The following is a 17,505-nucleotide window of genomic DNA, read 5'->3' on the forward strand; positions in this document are numbered from 1 at the left end:
TCCCTTCCCAGATATTTCAAGAGCCTGGCACGCAGAAGTTTTTTTTCTTTAGTGAGCAGCAGGGTTTCTGAGCGCATGCTTAGAGTGCAATCACAGCGATTTGCTTTCATTTACAGCTAGTAGTGGTTCAACCGAGAACAGATGAGGAGGGTTGGAAGAGCTCCGTGGTCGTAGGAACGGTCCCGGGAGTCATAAGGTCGTCATGGTCGCAAAGGTCACGGTGGTGAAGATGCTGCCCAAGCAATGCCTGATCAGCCTAGAACAGGGCCTGATTCACTGGGACGGCTGCTCACGTGAGTCCACTTTATTACAGATCCATCTTCCTCCACACACGCGAAAAACCGTGTGCACTGGCGTCAGGCCCAGGTGTCTGCCCTTTGGTTTCAAAACATGCTTAAAACACACCTCAAGTGTCATTATTAAACATCTCCTGGCTATTCCTGTCCTCACATATTTCTCTTTCTGTTGGAGCACCTAAGTTATCTGATTGTTTCATTTGGTGTGTTTCTTACCAACTACATAGTAAGTCTATTGTTCTACTTTTATTTTTAAATTTATGTATTTTGTACAGGGTCTCACTCCGCGGCTCATAGTGACCCTCCTGTCTCAGCCTCCCCAGCGCTGGGATTATAGGCATGAGCCACCACTCCCGGACTCGGTGGCCAGCTCATGGTACCCAGGGGTGGTTCTGGTGCGACATGTGGTGCTGGGGATCGAATCCTGGTCCCTGTGCTTGCCTAAGCGGGCACTTAGTGTGCTGAGCTATCTCGCTGGCCCTTACATTGTAAGTCTAATAGTCCACATTTCTCTCTCTTTTAAGATTACCCTTAGGGCTCGGAAGATAGCTCAGTGGCATAAGCCCCTGCACAAGGACCCGGGTTCGAGTCACAGTACTGTTTGTCACTTTGCCCTGGAACCCCTATGCATGCAGTGCAGGCTACTGAAACCCGGAGAGGTGGTGCACGCCTGTAATCCCAGCGCTGGGGAGGCTGAGACAGGAAGATCACTATGAGCCTGAGCTGCAAGACTCTGTATCCAGCTGCCCCCTCCCCCCAAAAAAACCTCTTAGAATTTTTCATTAGAGATTCTTGATGACTAATTTTTGCTTAAGTGATTTGTGATCGAAATAATGTACTGAATAAACAACAACAAAAAAAAATATGTGAAAACAATAAAAAGTTCTTGCCGTTCTTTTTTGCTGTGCTTTTGTTTGGGTTTGCACTTCGCGGGAATTGGATTTGGATTTAGGTCAGCATAAAAAATGATCTGTTTTTCAAAAGTTTGGGGAAGAAGGGCCTCCTCTGCCACGAACATTTTCGTGCTCATCCGTTGCAATTCACTTTGGAGCACGGGGAAGAGTTCACGCCTGCGCTAGCGACGAGCTGCGACCGTCCACTAGGTGGCAGCCGACGGCCGGAGGAGGAGGCGAGCCCGGCAGCTTCCTCGGGGTTCGCTTGTTTCCACTGAGCTGTCTCAGGCAGCAGGTCTTGCCAACAACTCCTTAATTTCTATAAAGTTTTTCAGCCTTCGCTTTCCAGAGATTTAAAAACTGATTGCAAAACATTCCATGAAATATACCGGCCAGATATTTTTCCACTACCACATCTAACCCTAGACTCACCTTTTCTTTCTCCTAACTTTCTGAAACCACAAGTGGTGTCCTGAAAAAATGGAGATTAAACTGCCGCGAGCAAATCTGCATTGTTCAGAGAAACAGAGAAGTCACAGGTTCTTATTGCTGTGAAACGTGTAATTTAAGTTTTTTTTTTTTTTTTTTTTCTTTCTGGAACCGGGGATTGAACTCAGGTCGTTGCGTTTGCCAGGGAAGCACTTAATTTAAGTTTTGCTTGAGAATTATTTGGTTCTGAACCAAAGGTGGGGTGTGCAACCCTGCCTGCCCACGCAGGGATCTTGGCTGCAGAACTCGGTCGTGCTCCTCAGCGCTTGCGCCTGACTTTCCTGATACCCCGATGGCCTCTTTCCCTGGTCCCCAAAAGCACAGGGCTGCGTGTGGGGTCCCTGAGGGGCCTGGCTATCTTCCCGCTACCCTAATTCTGTATCAGATCTTTTCCTGCTCCTTTGTTTTTCTTTTGTGGCATGGAGCTATAGCTGCAGCTTTAAAATTTTTTTTTTTTTTTTTAATGTTGAGATAGAGAGTCTTGCCAAGTTAGTACATTACTGGGCTTGGGTTTGAAAGTTTCAGTTACCCCACCCACCTCCACCTCCCAGAGTGCAGGGATCGTGGGCGCGCCACCACTGCGAGCTGGTGCATTGGTCACGTGATTCGTCTTGTAGGGATGGTAATAAGATTCGCCTAAGAAATGAAGAGCTCAAGGTAGAGCAAGACCTATATAACAAAAAATGTAACTTTTGTATCTGACAAGATCAGTCAAATCCCCTCAGGATTTACCATGAAATCCTGTACAGCAGTTTGTAGATCCTTTGTCAGTGTCAGCCATGTGGATGAGTCTCGACCACTGCTTGACCAATTTGCTCTCCATGAAAGCCTGAGAGAATGATTTCCCTCCATGTGACTCTTCTTAGGCACACTCTGCATTCGCAGTCCCTTTCCTCTGTGGCCCCATAATCTCCTTGATCAGAAACTTTGGGACACCACTGAGTTACAGAATGTTACAGTACAGGTTCTTTTATGTCCTGAGTCCTCACTGACCTTAACAGGCTTAACAATCCAGCAGAAAAGTATAAAAATGAGGTGTAAAAAGTAAAGCCATATAAATATGCGGAGCTGTAAAAGGCTCAATAACTTCTGACATTGCCAGTCCTGCGGATAGCCCACTACTATTATGGACTCCTGGACTATATTAGATTACTTTGCTGAATTCATGCACCTACAATATATGAATGGCAATGGAACATCCATTTCTGACAAAAGTAAACAAAAAAGGGAGATATAAATGAAAGACCATTTTGTAGTGAAAAAGACATATATATTTGTATATACAAAATAGCATAGATATACAGCTACTTTCTCTTAGTTCAATGAGAAGAAAGTTTTGAATAGTGTTTAGAGAAGGTATCATGTCTGTATCTTGTACTATGAATAACTACTACAAAGACAACAATATGCAATGTATTAGTTATTGTAACTGTCTTACTAACCTGTTTTGAAATTGTCTCATTGCTACTTCTTTCTCAATAAAATTAATGTTAAAAAAAGAAATGAGCTCTACTTGTATCCCCAAATTAATGAGGTTGCATAGGGGAAAAGAGTGGCTCCCTTGTCTTCTTTCTCTGTATTTATTTGATACAGGGTCTTGCTTATCTCAGCTTCCCCAGCAGTGGGATTGCAGGTGTGCGCCACCATGCTGGGTTCCGGGGCAGCACGGTGCTCCTGGGGTTCTGGGTCCAGCACACCAGGGATCGAACTTGGGACCTTGCACTTGCCAAGCAGGCGCTTAGACTGCTGAGCTATCTCCCCAGCCCCCATGTTTTCTTTAGAGTCTGGTATTTCTCCATTATCATGAATAAGACTTGCGTGAAGAACATCCAATTAATTTATGGTTTCCATACTTACACATTAAATGAATATATGTTATAGTAAAACAGACAGTATTGCAAGTGGGTTGACCAAATCTTTGTATTTGTTGCCTCTAATATTAGTATTCATATCTGATTCAGTTAAGTGAAAGTGAGACTTTTGACAAGAGCTATGGACTTTTGACATTTTAAATCTAAGAGCATCATGGCTAGCGTTTTGTCAGATGCACTCGGAGTATCAACGTTAATTTAGCAACTTAGGTGCTGTACACGGGGAGGTCATGAGCAATAATTGAGGCAGGAACACAGCTTGCTAAGGGAAGCCCTGGCGGCTCTGAGCTCAGCTACTCATCCGGAGAGGAGAGCCTGGTGCAGGAGGCGCACCTTTCCCCACCTCTACCGCGAACTGCAAGAAATAGTATTTGAATATACTTTCTGTACTTTAATTAAGTCTAATTTCAATCTTTTCAACGTATCCTTAATTGGCCCCCCCTCCAAAATCTATCGTAGACTACCTAGAAGGATAAAAGAAACAGAACCATTTATTTGCAACTCTTACTGCCTTTGTCTATAGACCTGACAGTGACCCAAGGGTTGCCTTTGGTAGAATTGTTAACTTGACCTAAGGTGTAATTGGGGAAAACAGTATTGGCTGAAAATTCACTAATTAATTCTTCAGTGAACATTTACTTGTGCCTAATGTTGCTAAAACAAAGCAGCATCTTAGTAGACAGGAAAGGAGAGGGCGCATGTCTCTTGTACCATACATTTCTGCCCTTGCCCAGAAGGCTTATGTTCTGTCATCTGCAATAATCTCATTGTTAAAAGTAGCTGGCTCAGGGCCAGCCTGATAGCTCAGCAGACTAAAGCACCTGCTTAGGCAGAACACAGTGGCCAGGGTTCAATCCCTGGCATGCTGTGCTGGCCTCGCCTCTGGGGCACGCTGAGACTGCAATTGAGACTGGGCGTGGTGGCACGCGAGCCTATAATCCCAGCATTTGGGTGGCTGAAAATAGGAGGATCACTACGAGTCCGATCTAGTAGTGAGACCCTGTACTAAATACATTAAAAAAGAAAAAAAAAAGTAGCTGGCTTATCTCTGTGCATCTTACAAAGGTGATCTAATCGCAACCATGCTCTTTGTCCACACTGTTTATTCAGAATGTGTGTTGCAAGTCTTCAGCCTGGTGCCTGTCACTCTGTGGACGCTGAATGAATGAATGAATGAGTGAGTGAATAAATGAGTGAGTGAGTGAATGAATGAGTGAAATGCTATTGGTTGTTCAAGTGGATACTGACCAAATGGGACATGTTTTGATTTTTCTATTTCAAGTTCACGTATGTTTGCTTTACTCATTCGGTACTGTTCTGAGAATCAGTTTTGTCTTGGCTAACAGATCTTCCTAGCGGGGCTGGAGTCTAAACTTGAGTTCTGTTTAAAATTGGACTTTCTTCCTTGACTATCTGGGAAGAGAGCACATCTTTGTAGGTTGCCTAAGGATGCAATGACTGTCTTTATTTCTAAATGAGGACACTTTTGTGAATGAAATGCTGTTTTATTAATACTTACGCTAGATAAAGGTGTAAATTAGAGTTTTCACATCAGGATGAATGATTGTCCTACTTAGTTTTGTACTTTTATTTTTAATTTTTCTTTTGTATTTTAGGGAAAGGTCTACAAGTTATTCAGGCTCTCACTACTAGATTGTACTCGTAGTGATCCGCCTGTTTTCAGCCTCCCAAGAGCTGGGATTACAGGTGCATGCCACCACGCCCAGTCTCAGTGGCCATCTCAGTGTGCCCCAGGAGTAGGGTTGGCCAGCAGGCCTGGGGATTGAACCCCTGGTCCCTATGCCCACTTGCAGACGCTTTAATCCGTTGAGCTATTTGGCCAGCCCTAATGTTGTACTTTTAGTTTGACTTTTTCTTATATGTTCTGTTCATATTTGAAGGTAAATAGACGTATATAACTAGTTCCAAAATAGGCAATGACCTCTATAGGTAGGAAAGACTGAGTTATCATTCCACTTCCTTATAAATTCTCAATACTGTGGGTATTAATTTTTTATTTTTAATGGTTTTATTGAGGTATAATAAGCCTACAAACCCTCGTTGAAAGTGTAAATTAATAATCAAGATAACAAACATATCTACCATTTCCAAAAGAGACAAGAAGGGAGATTACTTTTAGGGGTGTTAGATTTGTTCATTATTTTTATTTTTATTTTTTATTGGGTTGTTTGTTTTGTTATTTTGTTTTATAACTTTCAACAGATACATATTTGGAATACTAGTTTGTAATCAGATATGTAATATGAAAATATTTCTCTCAGTTTGTGGCTTTTGTCATTTATTTAATGACTCTTGTGAAAGTAGAAATTCTTAATTTTGATGGAGCTTAACATATCATTTTCTTTTATGAATCATGTTTTCTTTTACAGTATCAAAGAAACCTCTCACTAACTTGGGAGGAATAATTGATTCATAATCAAGACTGACCAAGGAGAATTTTTTAAAATAATATTTTTTTTATTTATTTATGTACTTGATACAGGGTCTCACTATACAGCTTGGACTCATAGTGATCCTCCTGTCTCAGCCTCCCCAGCACTGGGATTACAGCAGGCAACACCAAGCCTGGGTCCTAGGCCAGCCCTGTATGCGGTACCAGGGATGGAACCTAGGTCCGTGCCCTTAGACCACTGAGCTATCTCTCCAGCCCTGTCCAAGGAGAATTGAAATGAAATAGAAATAGATAACAGAGAACTAGGACATCTAGTCATCCTCATTGATATTACGTGTATTATTTTTACTGAGGTTCATGAATTAGTAAAACTGTGATTTCTATTTTAAACATGCTACATGTTTTATTCTCACGTATTTATTTGTTTTGTTGCGGAACCAGGGATTGAACTCAGACCTTTGCGCTTGCCAGGGAAGCACTTATTCCACTGAGCCATCTCCCCAGGCCTTCTCATGTATTTTAAAATATCCTCTTGGCCAAGGGTCCTTGGGGAAAGGTCGTGAAAGGTGATAATCAGCCGGCCAAAGTTTGAAAGCACGTTTATGATGCTTTCTGTCCAGCTCCATTAGTAATTTCTGTCCTCCCAGGTAGACCACGAGCCAGGCTCTGTGATTTCTTTGAATTCACCTATTCCTATCTATTTCTGTAGGCATTTTCCTTTTTTAGATAATCATTATTTCTTGCTGAATGATTAGAACCTTTTCCTACCGCCTCTGTTTTCCTCCAGCAGAGGTCCTTTAACCGATTGGTTACTCAAGTTTTAGGTCCATCTTTCTAAAACCCAGCTGTGATCACACCTCCCTCTTTTTTTATTTTTGCAGTCCTGGGAATCGAGCTCAGGACCTCACACTTGTCAGGCAGGCGCTGCTGCTTCTGAGCCAGATGCGGGCCCATCCCACGTTAGTGTCTAGAATCCGCCCATGGATTCTCCTGGATTTCTTAGTCCTTGATGTGCTAACTAAGAGGGTTGATTACTTGCATAAAAAGTTTAAAAGCCCCTCAAAAGATTGACTAAGAAATGGTCAGGGGTGAGACCAGGTTCTACGGTGTTTTCCCTGAGTGCGGGCCTCTCTTTGGGGCCATCTATCACTTTGGTCCTCACTGCCATTCTTGACTCCTGGCTTTCAATTTTGCTCTGTTTTGCCTTAAAAACACCCAGCTTCCAAGAGGTTAGAATCCTTTTTTTTGGCGGCTCAGTCCGCCTTGAGGGTGGGGCTGGCAGGGCATGTGGCACCGAGGATCAAACTGCAGTCCCCTGTGCCTACCTACGCTTGCCTAAGCAGGCGCTTTAGACCACTGAGCTATCTCGCCGGCCCTAGAATTATTTTTTAATAGGTAAGTCAGTTGACCAACAACAACCAAAGAATGGAAAACTCAGGAGCGAATAGCAATAATCAGAGGAATTACCAATGTCATAAAAATAAGCAGGAAAATAGCTCAGTGGTCTAAAGCGCCTGCTTGGGCAAGCTTAGGCGACTGCAGGGACTGCGGTTCGATCCCCAGCACCACATGCCGTGCCAGCCCTGCCCCCAGGGCAGGCTGAGCCGCGGATCTTCAAGACAAGCTTTCATCTGAACTGTTCAAGAAGAAAAGAGTAAACTGGACTATTCCTCGTATTCTCTTATTCCCTTGTCAATCAGTATATTTTAGTCCCAAAAAGGCCCATGAAATTCCTTTACATTGAAGTCTCTGGCTTTTATCTTGTTTCTTCAGCACCAGAAAAATATTCACTTTGTATATCTTACTTAATGTAAGGGAAAATATAAACTCCCCTAAGCCTTTAAAAAAAAGTTATTTATTTGGCACAAGGTTTTGCTATGCAATTCAGACTCATAGTGATCCTCCTGTCTCAGCCTCCCCAGCACTGGGATTATAGGCAAGCACAACTATGCCTGGTTTCAGTGGATAGCACGGTGTGCCTGGTGTTCTGGGGCCAGCACAGCATGCAGTACTGGGAATTGAACTCGGGTCTTTGTGCTTGCCAGGCAGGCTCTTAGGCCGTAGAGCTATTTCCCCAGCCCCGCTAAACCTTTTTCTTATTCAACTTTCCTTGATGATCTTTCTCTTACACTTGGGTCCTAATGTGCGATGAAATTCACATTAGAGCTGCAGCGGGCTAGCACAGGTACTTTGAGACATCGTCAGATTTCCCGAACATTTTTCACCCAGTTTTAATTCTGCGTGTCTAAAATCTGGAGAGCCACGTACAATATCCAGGAAGGAAGCTTTACTCGAATTTATGTTTTGCACTTAAAAGTTATAATATCCCTACACCATAACCTTAACTTGTGGAAAGGAAAAGCAAAAGTAATTTATCATTCATAATAAGTAAGTTATCATTCACAATCCTTAACATTGTCTGTAGAGTCTGCTTGGATATTCTAAAGTGGTAGATATCAAAATATGGTCTCTGGATGAGCAGCATGCCTCACCAGAGAGCCTGCTAGAAGTGCTCCTTCTCCTGCTGCACATCAGACCTACAGAACTAGAACTCTGGAGGGGTACCAGATTCCATGCCTTAGCAAGCCCTCTGGAGGAGACCAAAATACTACAGTGTGAGAACCATCTGTATTCTAGAGTGATATACAAAGAGTGGATTGTTTTCAGCCATCAAGTGCTAGGATAATGGGAAGAACATCCAATACCAGCCAGTGTACCAGAGTAAGTTCACCTCTCAGCAATTTCTGTGCACCTATTAAACATTTTTCCATTGCCAAAAGATTTGGCAAGAGTGAAGCTCAGGGAAGCAGATTACAATCTCTGAACCAGTCAATAAATTAAAATTACCCTGTTGCAGTTACAGCCGGGGGGGGGGGAATCTTAAAAACAACTTTCCAAAAGCCTGAGCAACAATGGACAGGGGCTAGGGGGTCCTTAGAGTGGAACACAGAGTCTCCTGGCCACAGGGCTACAGAAGGCTCTTACTCAACATATGTTGCGAATTGTGAGTCCTAATTCCATCCATATTTGTCTTTCATTTATGTGGATTTCGTTTGAGGCGGGGTCTGCCTTACAGGTGCCTCCTGTTCCAGAGAGCAGAGGTCAAAGCGTTCCCAGGAAGCCACTTGCCAGGATTCTAATAATATACAACTAAGATATGAAACACCCCTTTTTAATATTATCATTTTATTTTTCTACAAAGGAGGCATCTAGGTTTCTCAGGTAGAGACATTTCCTTGAAACAACAACAGCAACAGCAGCAGCAGCAGCAACAACAACAACTACAACAACTCCTGTGTAAGGCTTTCACCCTGGCTTTTAATTATCAGTGTTCCCAACGCGTGCTTTCCCATCGGCCTTGCCGAGCACATAAGTTATAATAAACCCAGGGGTAGACTGAGCGATCTCTCCTTTTGCCAAGAACTTTTAAATGGTGCTAGCTGATGTGCGTTTCACGCAGCAGTTGCCTGCTCAAGTCTTGCCTGCTCAAGTGTTGAGGCATGCTGGGAACTCGTCGGTTGCTCCTCAGTAGCAGCTGGCAGAGAACGTGCAGCGGTGCCCTGATGCGGCCTGGCCTGGCAGGGGAAAGAGAAGCAGAAGCTTTTCCACCCTCTGCCTGTAGGATGCAGCCTTATCCTGTCTGGGATCGAGTCCGTTTGGGTTCTGAAGCTGGCGTTTCTCCTGGAAGCCGTTTTCCTTCATCTGACTGCTTAGGGTTTGTGTGAGGCGTCACCTGGGCTGTGGCTCTATTGACCTGAATCTGCTAGGTTCACCCCAACATGTCCTCTGCTACTTGTACTTTCCCTTCAAGTCTTGGCATTGTATTTGGGAATTAGAAAAACGTTAGCTGGTTTTAGGAACAAATCTTTATGACTGCTACATTATAAGAAATGCGCCCAGTGCTGGGGTTTTCAAATGACGCCATTCACATTCCAGATTTTTTTGTTTGTTTGTTTTTGGCACAGGGTCTCACTACCCAGCTCGGGCTCATGGTGATCCTCTTGTTTTCAGTCTCCCCAGCACTGGGATTACAGGCGTGTGACATCACGCCCGGACTCAGTCTCCAGTGTAATGCGCCTGGAGGCAGGACCTGCATGGCATGTGGTGCAGGGATCAAAGCCTGGTCCCTGGGCCTGCCTAGGCAGGCGCTTAGTCTGCTGAGGTATCTCGCTGGCCCAAAAAATCCAGACATATTTTAAGGATAGGCCTGGCAACACAACATCTTTGAAACACAGGCCTGGGCTTCTGCTGTCTGAACCGCAGGTAATTCTACAATGCAGCTATTTTCCTTTTGGAAGATATAGTGGACCCATGAAATATAGATTCATTCATTTATTTAACTACTTAACAGACCAATGATTTAAATACAGGATGATAGGGGCTGGGGAGATAGCTCAGTAGAATAAGTGCTTGCCCGGCAAGCACAAGGGCCTGAGTTCAATCACTGGTTCTGCTAAAAAAAGAAAAAGAAAAACAAAAACAGGATGACCAAAAATTGTATAGTTTTACATTAATAAGATAACAGAAAATATAAAAATAATAATGTATGTAATTTATTCAATACAAAAGAATCTGCTATTTGAAATGACGCCTGCCAGAGTGACTTTGGATAATCCAGGCATAAAGAAATGTGTTGCTCAGGGTAAACTGTTAACTGGTTAATGTCGCTAAATGTTTAGAATTGAAAATAAAAGGGCCAGGAGATAGCTCAGTGGTGTAAGTCCCTGCCTGGCAAGTGAGTCCTGAGTTCGATCCTTGGTGAAAAAAAAAAAAAAAATCTTGCTTAAAATTGAAAATAAAAATTGTATTTATTTGTGGTGCAGAGCATGCATCTCAGTTACTCTTCTCTTATTACTGGGACAAATTCTCAACACCTAAAATGAAGGAAGGAAATGTTTTTTGAGCTCACATTAGTTGAGATTTCAGTCCATACTTGGCTGGCTCCAAGGCAGAGGGGCACACGGCAAGGGCAGCTGTTCATGGTTGCAGAAAGACAGCAAAGGACAAAGGCAAAAGGCAGGAGCAGAGCAGCAGGGGCAGAAGCCAGCCTCTGTCCTTTCCTTCTATTCCCCTCAGGCTACCTGCTCCAGGTGGGCGTAGCACTCACACCCATAATCCCACCAGGACTCAGACACTTAATCCCAGCCTTGGATCATGAATTAATCTCAAACTCTAGAACTGAATGAGGTTTTGGGGGGACAACTACATGCAAAACACAACAGCATATTTTGCACTTTCTTTTTCTTTTTTTGTATTTTAGGGAAGGGTCTACAGGGTGTTCAGGGTCTCACTACTAGATTAGATTTGTAGTAATCCACCTTTTTACAGCCTCCCAAGAGCTGGGATTATAGGCATGTGCTACTATGCCCAGTCTTAATTGCCATCTCAGCATGCCCCAGGGACAGGGCTGGCATGGTAGGCCTGGGGATCGAACCCCTAACCACTGTCCCTGCTTGCAGGGGCTTTAATCCACTGAGCTATTTGGCCATCCCTAACAGCATGTTTTAAAACATACATACATTGTGGAATGATTAAATCAAACTAACACATACATGACTTCACACACTTATAATGTTTTGGTGGTGAGAACACTTAAACTCTTCTAAGAGATTTGCTGATTTTATGTCACTATCATGCTATTTTGGTTACTGTTATTCGTAGTATATTTTGAGTTAGGTATTGTGACACATGCAGCTTTGTTCATTTTGCTTATGATTGTTTTGGTTATTTGGGGTCTTTTGTGGTTCCATATGAATTTTAGAGTATTTTTTGTTTATTTGTTTCTTTGAAAAATGTCATTGGAATTTTAATAAGGATTGTATTGACTATAGATTGCTTGGGGGAACATGGTCATTTTAGTAATATGAATTTTTCTAGTTTGTAAATGTGGGGTAGCTTTCCTCAGCAAGCGTGGGGAATTGGTTCCTGGACTCCCCTCCCTAACCAAAGTCTCTGGATGTATGGAATCTTTAGACTAGACAATGCCTGATGCTGTGTGCACGACACGTAAATAGTCTTCACATTGTACTTTAAAGGGAATAAAGAGTGTAAAGATGTGTTCTGCTTTTGATCTCAGAGGAAAGGCTTTCAGCTCTTCACCACAGATGCTGGTGTCAGCTGTGTTTATCCTGCATGACCTTTATTGTGTTATAGTTCACTCCTCTTCTGTCATTGGCCGAGGACTTTTACCATGAAAGGATGTTGAATTTCGTTAGGTGTTTTTTCTGCATCTATTGAGGGGATCATATCATTTTGTCCTTCATTCTATCAGTGTGATGTACCATCTGTATGAGTAGGTGTATGTTAAGCCAACTTGCATTCATGGGATGATTCCCACTTGAATATGGTAAGTGGTTCTTCAATATGCTGATGAATTTAGCTTGCCAGAATCCTGTACAGAACTTTTTACATATGAATTTATCAAGGATATTTGCCTGTATGGACCTGATATGTTTTTAAAAGCCATGAGTTGTTCTGGCGCATCCGTTCATAGAAAAGAACACAGATCCCAATAAATTTGTTGCCAAGTAGGGCAGACATCCCTGGGCACCTGGGTTGCTTACCATTTCCGGAAGTCCAGTTTTCTTAGATTATCAGTTAAGGGAATGATGTCTTTTACTGGATTAGGAAGCAGGAAAGCCTCTTCGTTGTTATTGTGCTGTGACTGATAGGCTCTAGGAAAGTGAATTTCTGCATTTCAGGCATGCTAGCTATTGTGAAAGGGAAAGAAACTGCTCCAAAGGAAGAAATGATTAGGATGGGGAAGAAGAAAAGAAGGGAGGGCTATAGCCAAGATAACTGTGCCAGGAATTTCTATTACTACATTGAAAGGAGCTGATAGTGCCTGTGTAGTACTTATATTGCTTGATAAATTTTGCATTCCTGTACCTGCTAACCTGAGCAACTACTTTGAAGATAACAGTATGCGATAATATAACCATTGTTAGTTTCCTATCATCTTGTTTTGAAGTTCTTTATCATTTTTATTGCTTTTTAAATTTTCTTTAAAAGTAAAAAAGTTTAAAAAGTTAAGAAAAATGACTGAGATTCCTTAATATTTATAACCCTGAGCTTAGTTTAGTCATTTTACTAGAGCTGTTTAACGGCTCTTTTTTGGTGTGTTTTAGGGAAGGGTCTCACTACTAGATCGGACTTGTAGTGATTCTCCTGTTTTCAGCCTTCCAAGAGCTGGGATTACAGGCGCACACCACCACGCTCAGTCTCAATCACCATCTCAGCATGCCCTGGGGGCAGGGCCAGCACGGCAGGCTGCGGGGATCAAACCCCGGCCCCTGTGCCTGCTTGCAGGTGCTTTAATCTGCTGAGCTATTTGGCCAGCCCTAATGGCTCTTCATAAAGAATTGCCTCACTACTTTCCTGTCTTTCCCTTCACCTCAAATTCCTCCATCTATCTCTTTAGCAGAATTTGATTGAAGGAAAAGAAACATCACAAGTTAGACAGAAGGAAGGCGCTATTAATTGGTTGCTTTCTATCTTCTGCAGTACCAGGTTGTCAGGAGGTTTACCTGTCAGCGTCAGCCTCGGAGTCTGAGGCGCTCGGAGCCAAGTCAGATATTGGTGAGGGACACCGCCTGTAACACCAGCAGCAGGGGGATTCTAATTCCAGAATCTCCTCGTTGTGTGTGCTCCGGGCTTACCGAGACAGTTTTATGTTCTCAGGCTTCTTTGCTGTTTCTTGAGTGCATCCGCTTCTATGCAGGGCCCAGAAGATCCTCGCCTCCTATGCAGCTGCTGGCCTTCCACTGTTCTCCGGATGCTGCGTTCTGGTCCCTGCACCTTCATTTTCTGACACCTGACATCACAGGCAATGGACCTCAGCGGACTCGGAGCGCTTCTGCCAGCCAGCAAGACTGAAGGCCTAGACGCAGCCACTGACTTCTGCTGCAGGCTTTCCTTTACGACACTGATCCTCTGGATTTGGACACAAGTCTTGGTTGAGCACAAGTGTTCCACGTCCCTTTCCTGTGTAACTGGGACGGCAGACTCCTCTTGATTCATAACTCAGTAGGGCTTAACTCCGTCCCTGAGATCAGTCTTTCCTACGGAGGGTCATTGAAATTGTTAAATCTCTACCAGTTTGACAAATAGGAAAATGAACTCTCGTGTTACCGACATTTTTAGGTTGTACAGAGAAGCCGCCCAAGAGTCTTAGTTGTTTGGCTTCTGTTTCTCCTGGACACCTGAGAACATAAGTACTGTTATGAAGAAGCAGATGTTTTAGAACTCGCATCGACCACAGCAACAGAAGTGCTCACTCACTGTTTTTGCCTTTCGTAGGTAGGAACTGCGTAACAAATCGCCCTGTCAGAGCTGGTGGGGAGGCTCAATGCTCGCCCGTTTGTAGCACACGGTGTTACTCCTGAGTGTCCTCAATTCATCTGTCCAAAAATAACTCTGAAGATGAATAGCAGTTTGGACTTATTACCTACAGTTCTATAGTTTTTAGATCCATGGCGGGACGCACTGCTAATATAATAATTTAGAAACAGGCGGGAGCGAAACCAACGCTAGGCTCGGAGCAGCTACCGCCGAGGTCTCTGGCCAGTGTCCGTTCCGCGCATCCACAAGTGTGGGGAGTATCTTTGCAAACCTCTTCATGGGTCTTTTTGGCAAAAAACAAATGTGCATTCTCATGGCGGGCTTGGATGCTGCTGGAAAGGTGACGATTCTTCATAAACTGAAGCTTGGTGAAGTTGTGACCACCATTCCTACCACAGGTTTCACTGTGGAGACTGCTGAACACAAGGACATCAGCTTCACCGTTTGGGGTGTGGGTGGACAGGGCAAGATCTGGCCACTGTGGCACCACTACTTCCAGAACAACCAAGGCTTGAGTTTTGTGGTCGACAGCAACAACAGAGAGTGTGAACGAGGCCCGTGAGGAGCTCATGAGGATGCCGGCTGAGGACGAGCTCAGGGACGCTGTCCTCCTCGTGTCTGCCAATAAGCAGGACCTCCCCATGCCATGAATGTAGCTGAAGTCACAGATGAGCTGGGGCTGCACTCTCCACGCCACAGGAGCTGGTACATTCAGGCCACCTGCGCCACCGGTGGGGACAGGCTCTAGGAAGGACTGGCTCTCCAATCAGCTCCAGAGCCAGAAGTGAACCAGAACCCCCTTCCCCTCACTTCCTCCTTTTCTGCTCTCCACTTTGTGCTCATGTGGCAAATGTCGCGACTCTGTGGTCTTGAGTGCCAGAAGCTGTCTCCACGGGTTGGTCACAGCGCTCACGCAACGTGCTGTCCGTGAGCAGATGCAGCCTACAGCCAGGTTTTTATTTAAGGTAAAGAGCTTCCGTTTCCACTGAGGCAGTTTCTGGTGCTCCTGTGTAACATTACTCAGCTTTTTTACTGTAAAGAAAAAAATCGCCTCACTGTTAGTCCTGAGAAGGGATTTGGGTGCAGGGCACCTGGCCTCCAGGAGCCGCTGAGCTGTAGACTGGTGTCAGGGTCCACTTGGTGGTTGGTGTATATCCCAAACTCAGTGCATTATTAAAAATAGTAAAAATTACAAGGTAAGCAGAACACTTGGACACACAGAAGGGAGAATATTCCTGGGGCAATTCAGCCTGATCATCAGCTCAGCTGTTCCTCTGGGAATTCCAGAGAGGTGACGAAGGAATGCCATCCACGGCACGGTCACAGCCGAGACCCTGTGGCCCACCTGTCTTTGGGTCACCTGCATTCCATAGCATTGTGCTTGTGCTTGTGCCCACACGGTCACCTCGGGGTAGCGGGAGGGTTCTGAGGGGTCCGGGGCCCACCCTCCCCCTCGGTCAGCGTGCAGCTGGAGTGGCAGCCTATTCCCAGTGCCCACTTGGCACTTGTTTTGGTCAAAGTCTGGGTCTCACCAACAGGAGCACGTGCAAGCTGGGTCGGTTGGTCCACTCCAGACCACAGTCCCGGAGCACCCCCACCTCCATGTGTGAAGTAGCTTCCTCCCTCAGCCTGCAAGGGTCCGATCTGCCATCAGAAAAGACGACTTCTACTCTTTTCCTTTGTATTTTGATAAACACTGAAGAAGCTGGAGCTGTTAAATTTACCTTGGGAAACTTCAGGACTGGTTTATTTGGCGCTGTGGAACCTCTTACTGCTTTCAATACACGATTAGTAATAAAAAAAATTTAGAAACAACTTGGGTATAGTTGCCTAGAAATAAAGCAGTAGATTTATTTGATGTAGTAAAATTTTTTGTTGAAAATACAAGTTTGACCTGAAAAAAGCTTTTGAGTTTCATGAACTGCCTTTCTTTTTTATTCATTATTAATTTTGAAAATTTATTTGGCACAGGGTCTTGCTGTGCAGCTCGGACTCATATTGATCCTCCTGTGTCACCCTCCCCAGCACTGGGATTACAGGCGTGCTCTACCATACCCAGTTCCAGGGTCCACATAGTGTGTCAGGGGGTCTAGGGTCAGCAGGGCATGCAGTATCGGGGATTGAACCCAGGTCCTTGCGCTTGCCAGGCAGGCACTTAGGCCACTAAGCTATCTCCACAGCTCCCTGAACTGTCTTTCTTGCTTGTGCTGAATGTGACAGGTTTCTTACACTGAAATGTTGCTGCATAAAATTAAAGCTCCTGCTTAGGCAGATGCTGCAGCCGGGAGTTTGATCCCTGGTGTGCTGTGCGGGCCCCGCCCCTGGGCATGCTGAGAAGGTGATTGAGATTGAGACTGGGCGTGGTGGCTGTGCTTGTAATCCCAGCACTTGGGAGCCTGAACACAGGTGGATCACTACGAGTCCAATCTACATAGTGAGACCCTGTAGACCCTTCCCTAAAAAAGGTCTTAGAATACCTAATGCCATACTGCTGGTGGTAGTCTTTGAAGACAGCATGCGTGTTTCCCTGATAACCCACACCTGCTGCTCTTTAATGTGAGCTGGGCTGAGACAGGACGAAGAGCCAGCGCTCCATGCTGTTGGCCGGGATCCAACCTCAAGAAAGAGGCTATGACTTCCTGGGGCTTGAAAGATCACACATCAGAGCTGAAGCACCGGACCCCCCAAAACATTAGATAATATCTCAATAGAATAATACAAATTACTTTCTGTGCATATACTTCTCTGCATATGGCAGAGGTAGATGTGGGCCTCCTACCTAGCCCAGCTCACAGTTCTCACCTACTTCCCGCCATTCTCAGTCATTCCTCCTCAAGCTATTCTTCCTCCACTGAATAAATCCAGGTGTGGCCCTGGGTCAGTCTCTTTGTTCCAGATAGCCATGTTTGTTCATGGCTGGACTTAGGACCTCTTGGTCCCCATAATTATAAATACATTTTAGTGTCTTTACTTTCACCATGGGTTGCACTGGGAGTGGTAGAATGGAATTGACTTGGTGAGATTCCAGTAAGTATCTTTGGAAATATGAATAATGGCTTTTTGGATGAGACGAGGGCTAAAAAGGGCTCACTACAAAAATAAGAACAACAACAGAAAAAGTTTTAAGCATTAACTACTCCTTTCAAATGACCAGCAGAGATCAGCAGTACAATTATCCAAATTATCCTGCATATATATATATA

The 17,505-nt window shown here is 44.3% G+C and overlaps 1 pseudogene; it reads left to right on the forward strand.

Moving 5' to 3' along the window:
* The first annotated feature begins 202 nt into the window (after nt 1-202).
* LOC101580258 lies at nt 203-15,090 on the forward strand (annotated as a pseudogene).
* Nucleotides 15,091-17,505: the final 2,415 nt, after the last annotated feature.

Source organism: Octodon degus, unplaced genomic scaffold (assembly GCF_000260255.1).
Source record: "Octodon degus isolate 3935 unplaced genomic scaffold, OctDeg1.0 scaffold00001, whole genome shotgun sequence".
NCBI lineage: Eukaryota > Metazoa > Chordata > Mammalia > Rodentia > Octodontidae > Octodon > Octodon degus.